The 15,960-nt window shown below is 40.7% G+C and overlaps 1 pseudogene; it reads right to left on the bottom strand.

Annotated features, from left to right (window-relative positions):
- Positions 1-536: 536 nt before the first annotated feature.
- LOC121677869 lies at positions 537-6,914 on the bottom strand (annotated as a pseudogene).
- Between the last annotated feature and the right edge of the window lie 9,046 nt (positions 6,915-15,960).

The following is a 15,960-nucleotide window of genomic DNA, read 5'->3' as shown; positions in this document are numbered from 1 at the left end:
TGCTTATTGTCCCTGTACTGTACTGTCAAGAGTGCCAGAGTCTTGGACCGCTTGACAGGCACAGGAGGCATGGACATTGACATGGAATATTACACAATCAACTAAATAAAATAGCAATGATCTAAAGCAGCAGACACACAATTTCCCATGATGAAATAATGGTTTACTTTAGCACAGAATACTCTACACTATCAATGTTGTTGTGAGCAGAACACAATAACAAGATCTACCACCAGTTAACAAGGATAATATCAATAATTGTAAACTGATATTCCTTTTCTATCCCAGTGTAAGGACCATACTAAGTAGGGTACAAATGCAATGTTATCCCTATAGCAGATTACTGTTTGTTAAAAGCATATTACCAGTTTAGTCCTAATTTGTCAGCTTCAAAACTAATCAGTTATTGCGAACAAGACCAAAACAAAACACAGATCAACAAAGAAAACAGAATATGGGTTAACTGAAACACCAAAGAGTCTTCAGGCAGTACCTTGTGTTTCTCTGACCAGAACTCCAGTTGAAGAGGAATATTTTTAGCTTGAAAATGTACACAGAATAGCTTTGTGTGTACTAAAGTACACTGGCACTACTTTAGCTATTACAGTGTACATGCATGTATGTTTTACATATGGGTCATTCCACGTCAGTTCAACCAGGGCCCACGCACTTAGAAAGAAATCTGAAAAAATTACCAGGTGTACCTATGTTACCCAGGAGACACACTGTAAAATTACTCTTATGTAAGATCAATACTTTCCAAGATACAGCCAGTTTTACAGGGGGGTGTCGATTTTGCTCGGCCTCTTTTTTTTGTCAAAGTTCACAAGCGCACAGCGCAAGAACTAAACCATGTAGGCTCAAATTGTGCATGCTGGTACATAAATAGGAATAGTATGTAGCAAAATCGTCACGTTTGGTCTGTATAATCCTGCATGGTCATAGCTGTCCCTCAAAGTTGATACAAATTTTATTGGAGTTTTTGGCTGGGCTCTGTTTAAGCCTTCAGAAGACATATTTTTACTCAACATAGGCTCTTGATTTATTTTTCTTACTGAGATAAGTAGAAACACTCTCACAAAAAACAATGAACAGAAAATAAATCCCTTCAGGGTCTGAACAGCAGACCTCACAAGTCTGAAAAATCATTTTGGTTATCATTTTCAGAGCACCCAAACACCTTGTGGGAATATACAAAGATTTTTTAAATAGGTTTTTCTTTATTCTCCATGATCCCTTCGTTTTGAAAACACCATTTTGACTTGTCTTATGCAAATCTTTCTTTTTTATTTTCCACCCTGAACATGGGCAAAATGCCCCATTGACATCAATATGTTTTATATAGAGTCACCACACTGCCACCTATGGTTGTATAGAGTAACCTGTGGTAGCTCTATACAAAACATATTGATGTTAATGGTGCATTTTGCCCATGTTCAGGGTGGATAGTGAAAAAGAAAGATTTGCATAAGACAAGTCAAATTGGTGTTTTTAAAAAGAAAAGATCATGGAGAATAAAGAAAAAAATATTTAAAAAATCTTTGTATATTTCCACAAGGTGTTTAGGTGCTCTGAAAATGAGAACCAAATGATTTTTTGGACTTGTAAGGTCTGCTGTTCAGACCCTGAAATGATTTTAAGAGTTCAGATGCAAAACCCTCTAAATCCGTCTGACCACATTTCTTTTAAATGAGCATTTAAAATCCGGTTCCTATAGGTTTTTGCATAGAAATCGATATTTCAGACCAGGAAGAGAGTGTTATTTGGTGTGTTTTGAAGTTAAATTATTTGATTAACGTATACTATGTGAGGAGAGCATTCACTCACCATCTTTATCTCATTTTTGACGCAGGTGGCATTTAGAGGCTTTTGCATCTGAACCCTTAATTTATTTTCTGTTCATTGTTTTTTGTGAGAGTGTTTCTACTTATCTCAGTAAGGAAAATAAATCAAGAGCCTATGTTGAGTACAAATATGTCTTCTGAAGGCTTAAACAGAGCCCAGCCAAAAACTCCAATAAACTTTGTATCAACTTTGAGGGACAGCTATGACCATGCAGGATTATCCAGACCAAACGTGACGATTTTGCTACATACTATTCCTATTTATGTACCAGCATGCAAAATTTGAGCCTCCTACATGGTTTAGTTCTTGCGCTGTGGGGTTGTGAACTTTGACAAAAAAAGAGGCCGAACAAAATCGACACCCCCTCCCCCTGTAAAACTGGCTGTATCTTGGAAAGTATTGATCTTACATAAGAGTAATTTTACAGTGTGTCTCCTGGGTAACATAGGTACACCTGGTAATTTTTTCAGAATTTTTGGAGACCTAAGTGCGTGGGCCCTGGTTGAATTGACGTGGAATGACCCATATACATGGTCTATTAATGTGCCTGCTTCAGTTGTAGGCTCTGAAACCATCTGTGTGAACTGTCTCGTTGCCATACAGTTAATAAGTGAGTTAGACTTCAGGCTATCCTCATTAAAATCCCCTATAACAACTATGTTATCACTCATTTTTGATAACAAATCAAGCAAATTTCCCAAATGATGTTTAAAACACTGTCATAGGATATGATGGAGGCCTGTAAATTACCACTAAAGTAATATCCAAATCACTATAGTGAAGCACAGAACATTCTAAATTCAGATTTGGAATGTTTTGCCTACTGTACACTGATCCACGTTTGGTGTATACACCAACTCCACCATGCTGCTGTTTGCGTATGACATTTAATTGACAGTTGTCTTCTGAGTAAGCTAAACTATGTGGGCTGCTGTGAAAATCATAGTTAGGGATATTTACTCTGTCGCTGATGAAACTATGAGGTAGCCATGTTTCTGTAACAGCAACAAAACTAGGACTCAGAGTTTCAACACAAGTTGTGAGATCTTCTATGTGTGCTTGTAAACTTTGAACATTTAGTAAGTATAAGGAGAATGTGTTGGGCATAATTTTCACCAAATCTGTGTTGCACAAGAATTTTGACATTTCATTGATTGTGTTCTGAATTTTGTCCTTGCAGTAAATGGCTTTCTCATTGAAGTCTTGAATAATTAGTCCTGTTAGAGTTTTGACACGACTCAGAGCTACATAAGCTTGTCCGGCAGCAAACACTTTGTTAAGTGACACAACAACTTGGTCTATTGTCAAAGATTGTACCTTGTGTACAGTTAGTGCCCACGCCAACTTTAGAGGAAATTGCCTGCGTATTCCACCTTTGTTGTCTACCCTTTCTTCTTCAGGGAATATGGGTGTGGAATTCTGTAAGTTTGCATTTTCATTAGCATATTGTTTTCTTTTGTGATTACCCACTTGAGCATCATCAAACTGAACGTACACAGTTAGAGGAAATGGATTTTGTTCGTGTTTAACTATATGCGTTACAGTTTCGCATACACCATTAACTAGACCATCTTCCACTTCAATGTTTTTGATAAGCATGACACGAGCATTGTCAGCCAAGTATAAATGATCTGGTAGACTTGAATTGTGCACTCTACAGTGTTGGCCACTTTTCAGTAACACTTACCTGTTTTGTGATCCTTTTTATAATCCTGTGCTTTAACACACAGATAGTCATCACAAGATTCAATCAAGCGTTGAGTGTTGTGTTCTTGTACTTGATCGTTAGTGGGAAATATGTGTAAAGCTGAGCTTTGTTCAGCTGTTTCGCGTCCTTTCAAAAGAGCAATGTCACTTTGAAGAAGGGGACTTTCTCTGGTGCGTGTTCTCAGACGATTCAACATATGGGCAAATTCAGTGTCTTTCTGTCTAACTATGGTACACAACTCAACAACTGAAAAGTGGCTTTCCATAAGTTCATTCCTTGATTATCAACATATAATGGGGTACCTCTTACGGGTCCAAGCTGGAAGTGGTCCCTGACCGCAATTACACTGACATTGCCAAACGAAGAAAAGTTGCCTGTTTGTTTGATTTGTCTAGCATAGAGTCTACCATGGATATATGCTAGCAATTTGTGGTCAACCATTGAGATTTCATCAATTATCAATATCTGCAAATTCCCTAATGTTGAGCGCAAAGTGTTGAGCTTTTCCTCACCGAGAGGAGAGTATGGCAGCTTAATGTTAGTTCCTATGCAAAATGCACTGTGAATTGTAGCAGCTCTCACATTGTGAGCAGCAATACCAGTTGGTGCAGTTAACAGCACACAAAGATCATCTGGGTTATGGCTGGTCCTACACAGAAGTCTATTTGCCTCATACTGTATGGCTTTAATTAAATGACTTTTGTCAGTTCCAGCACACATGAAATGGTGGCGGCCCTTTCCTTGAATTTTGCGCAAACACCACTGTCTGATTTTGTTAAATACTGACATTTGGGTGACATTTAATGACCTTAGCAAAGCCAAGCCTTCAGCTCTACACATTTAATTTTTTTGCTTCTCTAAATGCAGGTTCTGTTTGTCACCATCTGCCAAATCTGGTATGTTTTCAGCAGGATCATCCACTAACTGAGCCTGTTCAATGCGTACTTGCTCACATTCTAAGCGTTCCAGCTGTTGTTCAGGACAAAGTTGACACCATGCGTCTTCCAATATACCGTTATTCACTTCCTGCTCGGCTGACTGCAATAAATCAGCATCCACCTCAAAGCTATTCCTATTCTGGTCCACAATCACTTTAACAGACTGTAAATTTCCATCTGCATAACAAACGTGTCCATTGTTATAAAAGTCTTCAAATCTATCGTATCCAGGTGGTTTCAACTGAACATCCATCCTATAGGGCAAAAACAATTGCAACATGCTATGGTAGAAATTCTCTGGGCTTTTTGTTGCGGAAAAAACAGCGTAACGTACAACAGCTGGTGCTGATCGTGTTCTGCGCAAAACAAATCCCATATCATTTTTCAATTGAACTCGATTGGCACTTTTCTCACTGGCTGAAAGGATGCGGAACTCAGATGCAAAAGTGGCCAAACACATCTCATTAAACACATCTTCATCTGATCTGTTCTTATACCTGTCAACAGTATTGACCATCCACATGTCATCTGTGGACAGATCTTGGCTTTCAGCCTGCCCTCTAAGAACAGACAACGGCAGGCTCATTTTTACAATGTTATCGCCTGTAGGTATAAACACCACTTTCCGCGAACACTCTTTTAAGTGCATGCTTGTCAATCTATAGACTGCTTCCTGTGCACACACATCTCGATTGTGCAAATACACACTGCCTAATTTTTTCAGAGCACCTTTAGCATCAAGATTACGTTCTTTAGATGCTTCTTTTTGTGCATTACTTAGAAGTAGTCCCATTTCTCTTTCTGCCTTGGAAATGTATGAAATAATATAGACAATGCAAGCATATGCATCAACAACATATTGAATATCCATATTTGCATTCCAACACTTGAGAAGAGGCTTGCTGTACTGATTGACCCATACATCAGCTGGCTGTCTTTTCAACACAATCTGTGTTTTCTTTCCTAGTGTGTCATAGGCCATCTCATAACTTTCTTGGCTAATGCCTAAAGTATCAAACAAGTCTTGTACAGATTCATAAACTTTATCCACATCTGCAATAGCTGTCTTCACCTTACTCAAAATGTCCTCAGCTACATCCTTTCGCATCTTACTCTTCTTGGGTTTGGGACACTCACATACCTGTGATAATGGACACTCGCATTCTTTTTCATCCTCACATGTTTCCTCATCATCACTCTCTTCCTTCTTATGACATATAAATGTTTGGCCAGATGGGGGACGAGGAAAATTGAATCGACAAACTGTGCTTTTCTTTTTGTATGTTTTAGAGTGCCTCTTGCTATGTTGTTGCACAGTTGAGACTATGTCCAATAGAACACTGTCATCAGATGGTGTCTCGCATGTTACATATCTGTCAACAAATTCAACTACTTCTTCATCTGTGGTTTTATCTATCTGAGGAGCATTCTCAACCCAAAATAAACAATGCACGTGTGGTGATCCTCTCTGCTGAAACTCTACTCTGTAAAAGTAATCAACAATCTTACCAACTGGATGAGAAGGAGACATGAGCACATCCTTCAGAAAACAATGCCTAAAATCAAACATGCGTGCTGCAGTGACAGGATTCCGTCGTAACATCTCACACTTGTCTGCCCACTCCAAAGTCTCAACATTTTCATTTCTACCTTCCTGTTCTAAAATGCTGGACAACGCATGTCAAACGCAAGTTTGTCCAACGCATGTCAGCTGATGAAAACGAACAGAACCAAGTGGGATTGCCCAACTGCCTAATCATAGCAAATAAGTCTTTTTGGACACCCTGCCAAAAAGCAGGACTCCCACGTACAGGTTTCAAAAATCTGTAACCTTCGTCATGTTGAAGTAATTTGGTCAAAGACTCTCTGTCTTTTAGCATGTCGACGTTAACAGCCTTTGCTTTAGCTTTTCCTTTCCCTTTCCTTAAAGCTATGGACACATTTGATACTACCTGTTCAATTTCAGACAAATACTGAGCATAAAAAATGTACTCAACATTCTCAGCAAATCTACCATCTGCATTCAAAATCCGCATGTTAAAATACCTACACAGTGTCAGCCTTTGCTCCCTGGAATCACTATAAGTATTACACCCTTCAGGAAACAACGCAGGAAAACATTTGGCCTCGTTAGATTTATCTAAAAGCATTTTCACAGGAGTGTTTCCCTCAGCTGGAGCAACATTCACAATGCTATCAAAATAATGGTCCAACACTTCTTGCCCAATATCTACTGGCTGAAGACATGTATCCATGTACATGCAATGCTGCTGCCTGTCATGTAAAAGCTCATCATCATTGTTGCTGGCACATGGTTCTGTACTATCATTTTCATGCATTATTTCATCATCATCTTTTGAAAAAACATTCAGCCAAGCATCATTAAACTCTATATCTGTGTAGTACTTATGCTTGGTGTACATGTTGCATATTCACATATTCGTATTTGTAATGCCCTTTGTATGTCAATTTCCTCTTGAGTTTTACACGCAAAAGGGAATGGTCAACATCTGAACGTGGCAAAACTTTTGTGGTTTCAACAATGTTGAACCAACGGTGTTGGGCATTAGTACTGTACTTTACTTTACTTGCTTTCTTCACAGCCGTTTGGTGCTCAAGATTAGTTTTATATTTTAGAACACTGGCTTTCTGCACAGCCAACCTATGATATGGATTATTTTTATATTTCAAAACACTCGCTTTCTTCACAGCCAACCTATGATTGAAATTGTTTTTATATCTCAAAACATTCGCTTTCTTCACAGCCAACCTATGACTCGGATTGTTTTTATATCTCAAAACATTTGCTTTCTTCACAGCCAACCTATGATTCGGATTGTTTTTATGTTTCAAAACACTCGCTTTCTTCACAGCCAAATTATGATCTATGTTATTTCTGTATTTCAAAACACCCAATTTCCTCACAGCCAAGTTATGATTTGGGTCATTTCTATATTTTCTTTTACTGGCACATTTCATTACAGATCTGTATTGAAAATCATTTCGATACTTTAGATAACTACTTTGCCTCAAAGCCATTCTGTGTTTGGGATCATTTTGGTACTTTAATTTACTTGCTTCTCTGGCTGCAGATCTATATTGTGTATTTTGTCTATATCTCACCTTGTTGTACTGCTTTTTAGCTAATCTATATTGGTCAGTTTGGTTATATTTCAGCTTACTATTACGTCTCACTGCAGATCTATGTTGTGCATTCTCATGGTACCTCACCTTTTTACATTGTTCCTTTTGTTGTCTATATTCATTGTCTGATTCCATGTGACTACGCTTTCTAGCTTTTTGTCTTGTTTGCACACCTTGCATTTGTGCCAACGTCTCAATTTTACACCTGCTAATACACTGTTGCATATTAAGATCTTTTACACAAACCACAACATTATAATGGTTTTCATTACAATGATCCAAATATAAGCCATGTGTTGACTCTGTACTCTCTGCACATCTGTATGACAACCACTTGCCACCACTATATGTATGCACATCAGCTTTCAGAAGATTGGCCATCATCTGAATTTCAACTTCTGTTGCCAAATTACTAACATATCCCATTCTCGACTTGTCAATATATTCAGAAACACCGCTATACTCCTTCCTTAAATATGGCGCACACTGTGCTTGATTACGCTCCATATATTTTACCACGGCAAGCCGAAACAATCTGTGATTTGTTTGTGAACCACTCACAGCATGACTAACAGCTCGAAAAAAACAGTCACCACCTTTATCTATGGGCCAAGTTTGACACACAGCTCCTAATGACATAACACTGTGGACTAATTTATCCTCCTTGTCTTCCATATCACCTTTATGCTCTACTTTTAATTTCCTACACATTTCCACAGCGCAGGCTTTAGATATAGGATTAAAATATGCCACAGTTGCAGGCAAATCTGCAGTAAACTCCACATCAATATCATGTCCTGCATTGCTAGTAATATCATGTGTAACATTAAAATCCATTTCAACAGAATTTTCATAATTCCTTGTACTTGTACATGTAATTCCACTTTGTCTTGTTTGAATATGTTTTGTTTGTGTAATAGCCTGAGCTTTACATTGACCAGAACACTGCATGTCAACATCTTGTACACAAACTACAACATTATAATGATTTCCATTACAGTGATCCAAATATATGCCTCCTGTGCTATCTGTACTATTCATACATCTGCATGACAACCACTTGCCACCACTAAAGGTGTGCACATCCACTTGCAAAAAATTGGCCATCATCTGAATTTCGACTTCTGTCGCCCAATTACCAACATATCTCATTCCTGACTTCTTAAGGTATTCAGACAAAGATTTGTACTCCGTCCTTAAATAAGGTTTACACTGCACTCGATTATGTTCCATATATTTCACCAAAGCAAACCGAAACTTTTTATGCCGTTCTTCTGAACCACTCACAGCATGGCTGATTGCTCGAAAATAACAATTACCGTCTTCCTTCATGAGAATAGGTTGACATGGAGGACCTAATGCTATATTTCTATGGGCCAAGTCATTAGCATCACCTTCAAACTGCACATTCAATTTCTTACACATTTCCACTGCAACTAATTTAGATATAGGATTAAAATGTTTCACATCTGCAGGCAAATCTGCAGCAAACATCACATCTGAATCACAGTCTTCCACAACACTGTTATGGTCTGCTATAAGCTCCAACTCTCTGTCAAACATTCCTGTGTTTGCATAACTTTCATTCTCTGCAAGATTACAACTATATCGCTCTTCTGATTCAACATCTAATTCCGGCGCTACACCTACACTCACCACACCTGAATCTATCTCTTTCTCTTCATCACTAATAATAACCGTTATGCCACCAAGGTTAGTGTCAGACATTTCTGTGTTTGAATTAGAGTCACCATGTGCAAAGTCAAAAGTAAGTTGTTGCTGTGGATGAACACTGAACTTGTTCAATGTGTTTATACTCTGTGGTGGACCACTTACTCTCAACAAATTCACACCACAAAGCTCAAATTGCCCGTTCTTAGTCGTCAAACAAAAGCCAAGGCACAGAAGATGTGTGCACAGATCAGACAAGCAACTGAAATACAAAACAACGCTCACACCAAAAGAGCTTGGAATGCCTTCAAAATTGCGCATGTGAATCAACAAAAGCAAACTGATCTCTGTCCTTAATTATAGCACAAGTGGTCTCACACATAGTCAGAAAGCATTTGTCATATTTTTCAAAAATGAACTGCAAGCCATCCTATAAAGACATATGAACACCTACCTTGATGTTCTGCCCATCATCAACGCCAATTTCCCCTGAAACAAAATCATTGCCATACTCACACCGAAATGGACATTGCTTGATCTCAATATGTGCTGGCATGTCTGGTACACAAAGATACCCCCTTTCACCTTGATCAGTGATACAACCAGAGTCTCTTAAACTGCTGTACAGTGCATTGCCTAACACAACAACTTCATTTAGCTGTTCTGAATTCCAAGAAAATACACTACTTAAATTATCAATTGCCATAGCTACAAGATTTACAGCCATGCACTGACTACCACCATTTTCAAAACGTGCATCTCCTTGATGAAAACTGCTGCATACAACACCCATGTTACGAATACCTGTATCAGAACCTCTGGCACAATCCATATCAAAGTCGCTCACATGTGTATCACAACGTCTACCACTATCCACAGCAAGATCACTCGCACTTGTATCAGAACCCGACACAATCCACAGTAAACTCACTCACACTTGTATCAGAACCTCTGGCACAATCCACATCAAACTGGTTCACAGCTGTCACATCATTGCTATCATCACCATCACCAACTCTAACAGGCAAATCTACCTCAACTGCGATACCAACAACACTGTAGCGCTTAGCCTTCAATGATAAAGTCAAGTTATTAATGTGTAACATTAATATCATTCAATTAATAATCATTCAAGTTGGTGTTAAACACAACTACACTTCTGCCCACATCAGACGCTAATCCCTTGGCATCACGCGTGTTTGGATCTACAACCACAAAGTATTCCTTATGATGTATGATCACACACACCTCACCATCAAGGTTAAGCAAACATGCTCCATAACTCAACAACTCTTGTTGTAGAAGTTCGTCCAATGGAGGCCAACCATGAAAAGACTCAAAACTTCCATCGTAAACCACTTTGCCAACAGAAACGTTGCAGTTTCTATTAAAGAGATTATGTTCACTACAAGTTCATTACATCCACTTAACAAATATATAAATTCATCAAATATAACTCTCCTCAACCCAACCCTATTTTTCACACAATCCCTCTCTCCACTCACAAACAAACAAACATTTGAACAGTTCTGTATTTCTGTGCTAAATTAAACTGAACATACAAAACTCTATGGCAATCAACTTTAAATACTTGAAAATCCAGTAAATCCAAACAGTTTTGCCTCATTCCTTAAAATACAAGACAACAAAATAACCCTTGCTAAAAGCACTTTAAACATAGGCTTAAAACTAGTTTCAGTAAAAACCCTACTTTCAAACCACAAGCAACAACAAAATACCAGCAGACTTACCTTACCGTTGCAGAGAAACTAAGAGATCTCATCTGATTATCCCTGCTTTTATACACTGTAATGTAATGGGAAGGGAAACTTGTATTTTGTAAAAAGGACTCTTAAGTTGAAGACTTTGTTATTTGACCTGTGACCTCTAGTTCCTGTTAAGGTAAAGGAAGGCAGCCATTTTAGTTTGATTAGAGACAGAAAAGGCACATGTAATGACACAGCAGATGGATGTTATGTTTGCCCTGCACATCTAATCCTGGGGTTTTCTTGCGGCAAAGCCAGTAAGTTTATTGATAAACCTGTAAGAAAATAGAAAAGAAATGTTAGATATTTTAGGTGACTATTTGATTTGGTTAACTAGAAGTATACTTACCTGGAAGGCTAAAAGATTAGCATAACCTGTAAAAGAAAGAAGTTATCCTATAATTTGTAGCATGTTATACTTACCTGTGTAATTTGTATTTATTGCAGTTTTACCTTTTCTTCATTAAATTCGTCCAAAAACGACACTCTGCCTGTTCCTTGGGAAAGATAATGAGGAAACGAGTTTAACTTGCTGTTTCATGCTAGATGAGAACAGTACAGTAAAATGGCTACCCCTCAGCAGATGACAGCGCAGGATAGAGGTGCTCAGGCAGCTGTTCCAGTTGATGCAATGACAAAGATGCAAGGTTACAAAGACCATTCTGATGGTAGATCCCACACTTCAAGCTCTCGCTACTCCTCGCGCTCAGTGCTAAGTGCTAGCATGGCAGCTACATGGGCACGAGCAGAAGCAGAGGCAGCTAAAGCTAGAGCGTCATTTAGCCTAAAGGAAATGGAGATTAAACTGGAGAAGGCTCGACTGGAGGCAGAATTAGAAGCACTCAACCAGGTGAGAGAAGCAGAAGCAGCTGTTGCCAAAGCAGTCATTATGGAAGCCGCCGTCGTTGAATATAGTTCTGATGGAAGCTTGGAAGAATTTAAAGGTTTGCCAAGAGTTAAAAGTGCTAATGAGAAAGTCAGTGAATATGTAGTAAAGCATACATACATGGTGAATAGCCACCCGGAGGAGGAAGAATTAGACATGAGCCAGCAGTCTCATCAGCCATCCAACCTACTTACACTAGATGAAGTGATTGGCTCTCCTAGTCCACCGCAGCAGAGAAATCGCCCAGACCAGGGGATCCAGCAACACTCCAGCCCACGTCAAGTACATTATAGCCGCTTTCAGTCACGTGGGCCAAGCAGCCAGCAAGATGCCTCGGAGCCCAGCGTTCAATGCTATCAAGGTCCTCAACCAGTCAATAGGTTGCACAGTCAAAGAGAACAGGTGACAAGCCATTACTCACCAAACTCTGCACCCAGCCATGTGACTAGCAGCACATCAGACCTGGCCAAGTTTCTGATAAGAAGTCAGCTAGTATCAGGTGGTTTAACTAAATTTGATGACCAGCCTGAAAACTACCTCAGTTGGAGGTCAACTTTTACAAGTGTTGTGAACAGCTTAGATCTCTCAGCCCACGAACAGATTGACCTGCTCATAAAGTGGTTAGGTCCAGAGTCAAGCCAGCTAGCTCGCAGGATAAAATCAGCTAATATCAGACATCCATCAGTGGGCCTTAACTTGATTTGGACAAGGCTGCATGAGTGCTATGGTGCTCCTGAGGCAATAGAGAAAGCTCTGTTTGCCAAATTGGATAATTTTCCAAAGATCACCAACAGAGACAATCAAAAGCTTAGAGAACTCAGCGACTTGCTGTTCGATCTTGAAGCTGCAAAGGAAGACTATTATCTAAGTGGATTAACTTACCTGGATACAGCACGAGGAGTTGGTCCCATCGCAGAGAAGTTACCGTTCCACCTGCAAGAAAAATGGATAATGTTTGGGTCCAAATACAAGGAAGATAACAAGGTTCCTTTCCCACCATTCTCAGTTTTCTCTCAGTTCGTAAGAAGAGAGGCTAAAGCAAGGAACGACCCAAGTTTTAATGCATCCTGTTATACAGCATCTACCTTAAAAAAGGAAAAGAATGGAAATCTAAGGAACCAAGTTATTGTACATAAAACCAGTGTGTCTGCGGAATCCAGCGACAATGCAGAGAAACAATGCGAGGACCCGAACACAACATGTCCAATCCACAAAAAACCTCATCCGCTCAAGAAATGTAAGAGTTTCAGGGCAATGCTGTTTGACGACAGGAAGAAACTGCTTAAAGAGAAAGGTATATGTTTCCGCTGTTGTGCTTCAGTCTCCCACCTGGCCAAAAATTGTGAAGCTCAGATAAAATGCGCAGAGTGCGACAGTGAGAGACACATAGCCGCTCTCCATCCCGGCCCAGCAAAAAAGGAGTCAACAAAGCCACAGAGCCCTTCCAAAGATCATGGCGGGGAGTCAGAGAACGTGCCTGAAGATGGGTCAAGTGTGTCCGTGACAACTGCATGTACACAGGTTTGTGGCAAAGGCTTCAGTGGAAAGTCATGCTCAAAGATTTGCCTGGTTAATGTATACCCTCAAGGCCGTCGCTCAGAGAGCAAGAGGATGTATGTGATCTTAGATGATCAGAGCAACGTATCCTTAGCCAAGACGGAGTTCTTTGAGTTTTTCCACATACAAGGACCATCAGTGCCATACATTTTAAGAACATGTGCCGGAGCGGTTAACGTGTCTGGAAGAAGAGCCCATGGCTACGTCATTGAGCCACTCACAGGCGAACTGAGCATTCCTCTACCAACTCTGATAGAGTGCAACAATGTGCCAAATTCCAGAGAAGAAATCCCCACTCCAGAGGCAGCGTTTCATCACAGTCACATGCTAGCCGTGGCTAAAGAAATACCTGCTCTGGATAACTCCGCAGGTGTCTGGCTTCTCTTGGGCCGAGACATTCTCCAGGTCCACAAGGTACGACAGCAGTACAACGGGCCACAGAATGCTCCTTTTGCCCAGAAGCATGACCTTGGGTGGGTCATTGTTGGCGACGTATGCCTCAGTGGAGCTCACTCGCCAAAGACAGTGAACACATTCAAAACATGTTTTATGGAAAATGGACGTCCCAGCTATATGCAACCCTGTGACAATGTCGTCAAGATCAAAGAAGACTTCAATCAGCGTTGCAATCAGGACAGCTGTCTATCTTGGTCATGTGCTCCAGTGCAGCAAGACGACCATCTAGGCAAGGCAATCTTTCAGAGGTCTGAGAGAGACAATCAGCTAGCACCTTCAGTGGATGACCTGTCTTTCCTACAGATAATGGACAAGGGGTTCATCAGAGATGGATGTGGAAGCTGGATGGCACCATTGCCATTTCAGAATCCAAGAAGGCGTCTGTCCAACAACAGGCAGTATGCATTTGACCGCTTCAAGTCTCTGCAGCGTTCATTCCAGAAAAGACCCAGCATGAAAGAGGATTTCATGGAGTTCATGCAAGAGATCCTGGAAAACAAACACGCTGAAAGAGCACCACCACTAGAGGATGGAAAGGAAGTGTGGTACCTTCCCATGTTTGGGGTATACCACCCACGGAAACCCGGGAAAATTCGGGTAGTATTCGACTCAAGTGCCCGCTTTGAAGGAGTGTCATTGAATGAAGTCTTGCTTCAAGGGCCAAACCTCAACAACAGACTCTTGGGAGTGCTTATGAGGTTCAGGAGAGACCCTGTTGCCATCATCGCAGACATCAAGCAGATGTTCTACTGTTTTCTAGTTCAGGAAGAACACAGAGATGTCCTACGCTTTCTGTGGTTCAAGGACAACAACCCTGAAAATGAAGTGGTGGATTATCGCATGAGAGTCCACGTATTTGGGAACAGCCCATCCCCGGCAGTAGCAACGTATGGGTTAAGACGATCAGCTCAGGAAGGTGAGGAGGACTTTGGCAAGGATGTATGTCAGTTCATTAAGACAGACTTTTACGTGGATGATGCCCTGAGGTCCTTCCCAACCGAGGCCGAAGCAATTGACGTCTTGAAGAGAGCCCAGAAGTTGCTGGAACGCTACAACATAAAGCTTCACAAGATCGCCTCTAATAGGGCACAAGTCATGGATGCTTTTCCCAAAGAGGACCGTGCCAAGGGCATTGAAACCCTGGATCTTGCAGTTGACGACTTACCTGTTCAGCGTAGTCTAGGTGTGGCCTGGAACATGACAGAGGACAAGTTTGCCTTCAACATTCCTGAGTCACAGAAACCCTTTACGCGCAGAGGTGTTTTGTCAACGATAAATAGCCTGTTTGATCCATTGGGCTTTCTGGCGCCGGTGACAGTCCAAGGCAGACTCCTCCTACGAGAGCTAGTGTCTCAAGGTACAGACTGGGACACACCCCTGCCTGAGGAGAAGTTAATCAAATGGCAGAGATGGCAGAATTCTCTGCAAGAGTTGAACGAGTTGACCATCCCACGCACCTATGCTTCATTTCCACTAACAAGGGCCAATACAACAGAATTGTGCATATTCTCCGACGCCTCAGTGAAAGCCATCGCAGCAGTAGCTTACCTTAAGGTGGAATCTGAAGAAGGTCTCCAAGATGTCAGCTTCGTCTTTGGCAAGGCCAAACTCGCACCTCTAGCAGAACTCACCATCCCTAGATTAGAGCTCTGCGCAGCAGTGTTGGCCATAGAGATTGCAGACCAAGTCAGAGAGGACATCGGTCAGGAACTGGACAGGATAACATTCTTCACTGACAGTAAGGTGGTGTTGGGATACATAAACAACACATCCCGGCGGTTCTATGTTTTTGTCAATAACCGTGTGCAAAGAATCCGACAATCAAGTCACCCAAGTCAGTGGAGATATGTGCACACCGGAAACAACCCAGCCGACCATGCCACAAGGTGCTTGTCTGCAAACCAGCTGAAAACTTCCAGTTGGCTGACTGGACCAATGTTTTTGCTGAACCCTGAGAATTCAACATCGGACACTCACTTCGAACTGATT

This window comes from Alosa sapidissima, chromosome 12, assembly GCF_018492685.1.
Source record: "Alosa sapidissima isolate fAloSap1 chromosome 12, fAloSap1.pri, whole genome shotgun sequence".
Lineage (NCBI taxonomy): Eukaryota > Metazoa > Chordata > Actinopteri > Clupeiformes > Clupeidae > Alosa > Alosa sapidissima.
Note: the sequence above shows the minus strand (reverse complement) of the source record. Positions and strands in the feature narration are given on the sequence as shown.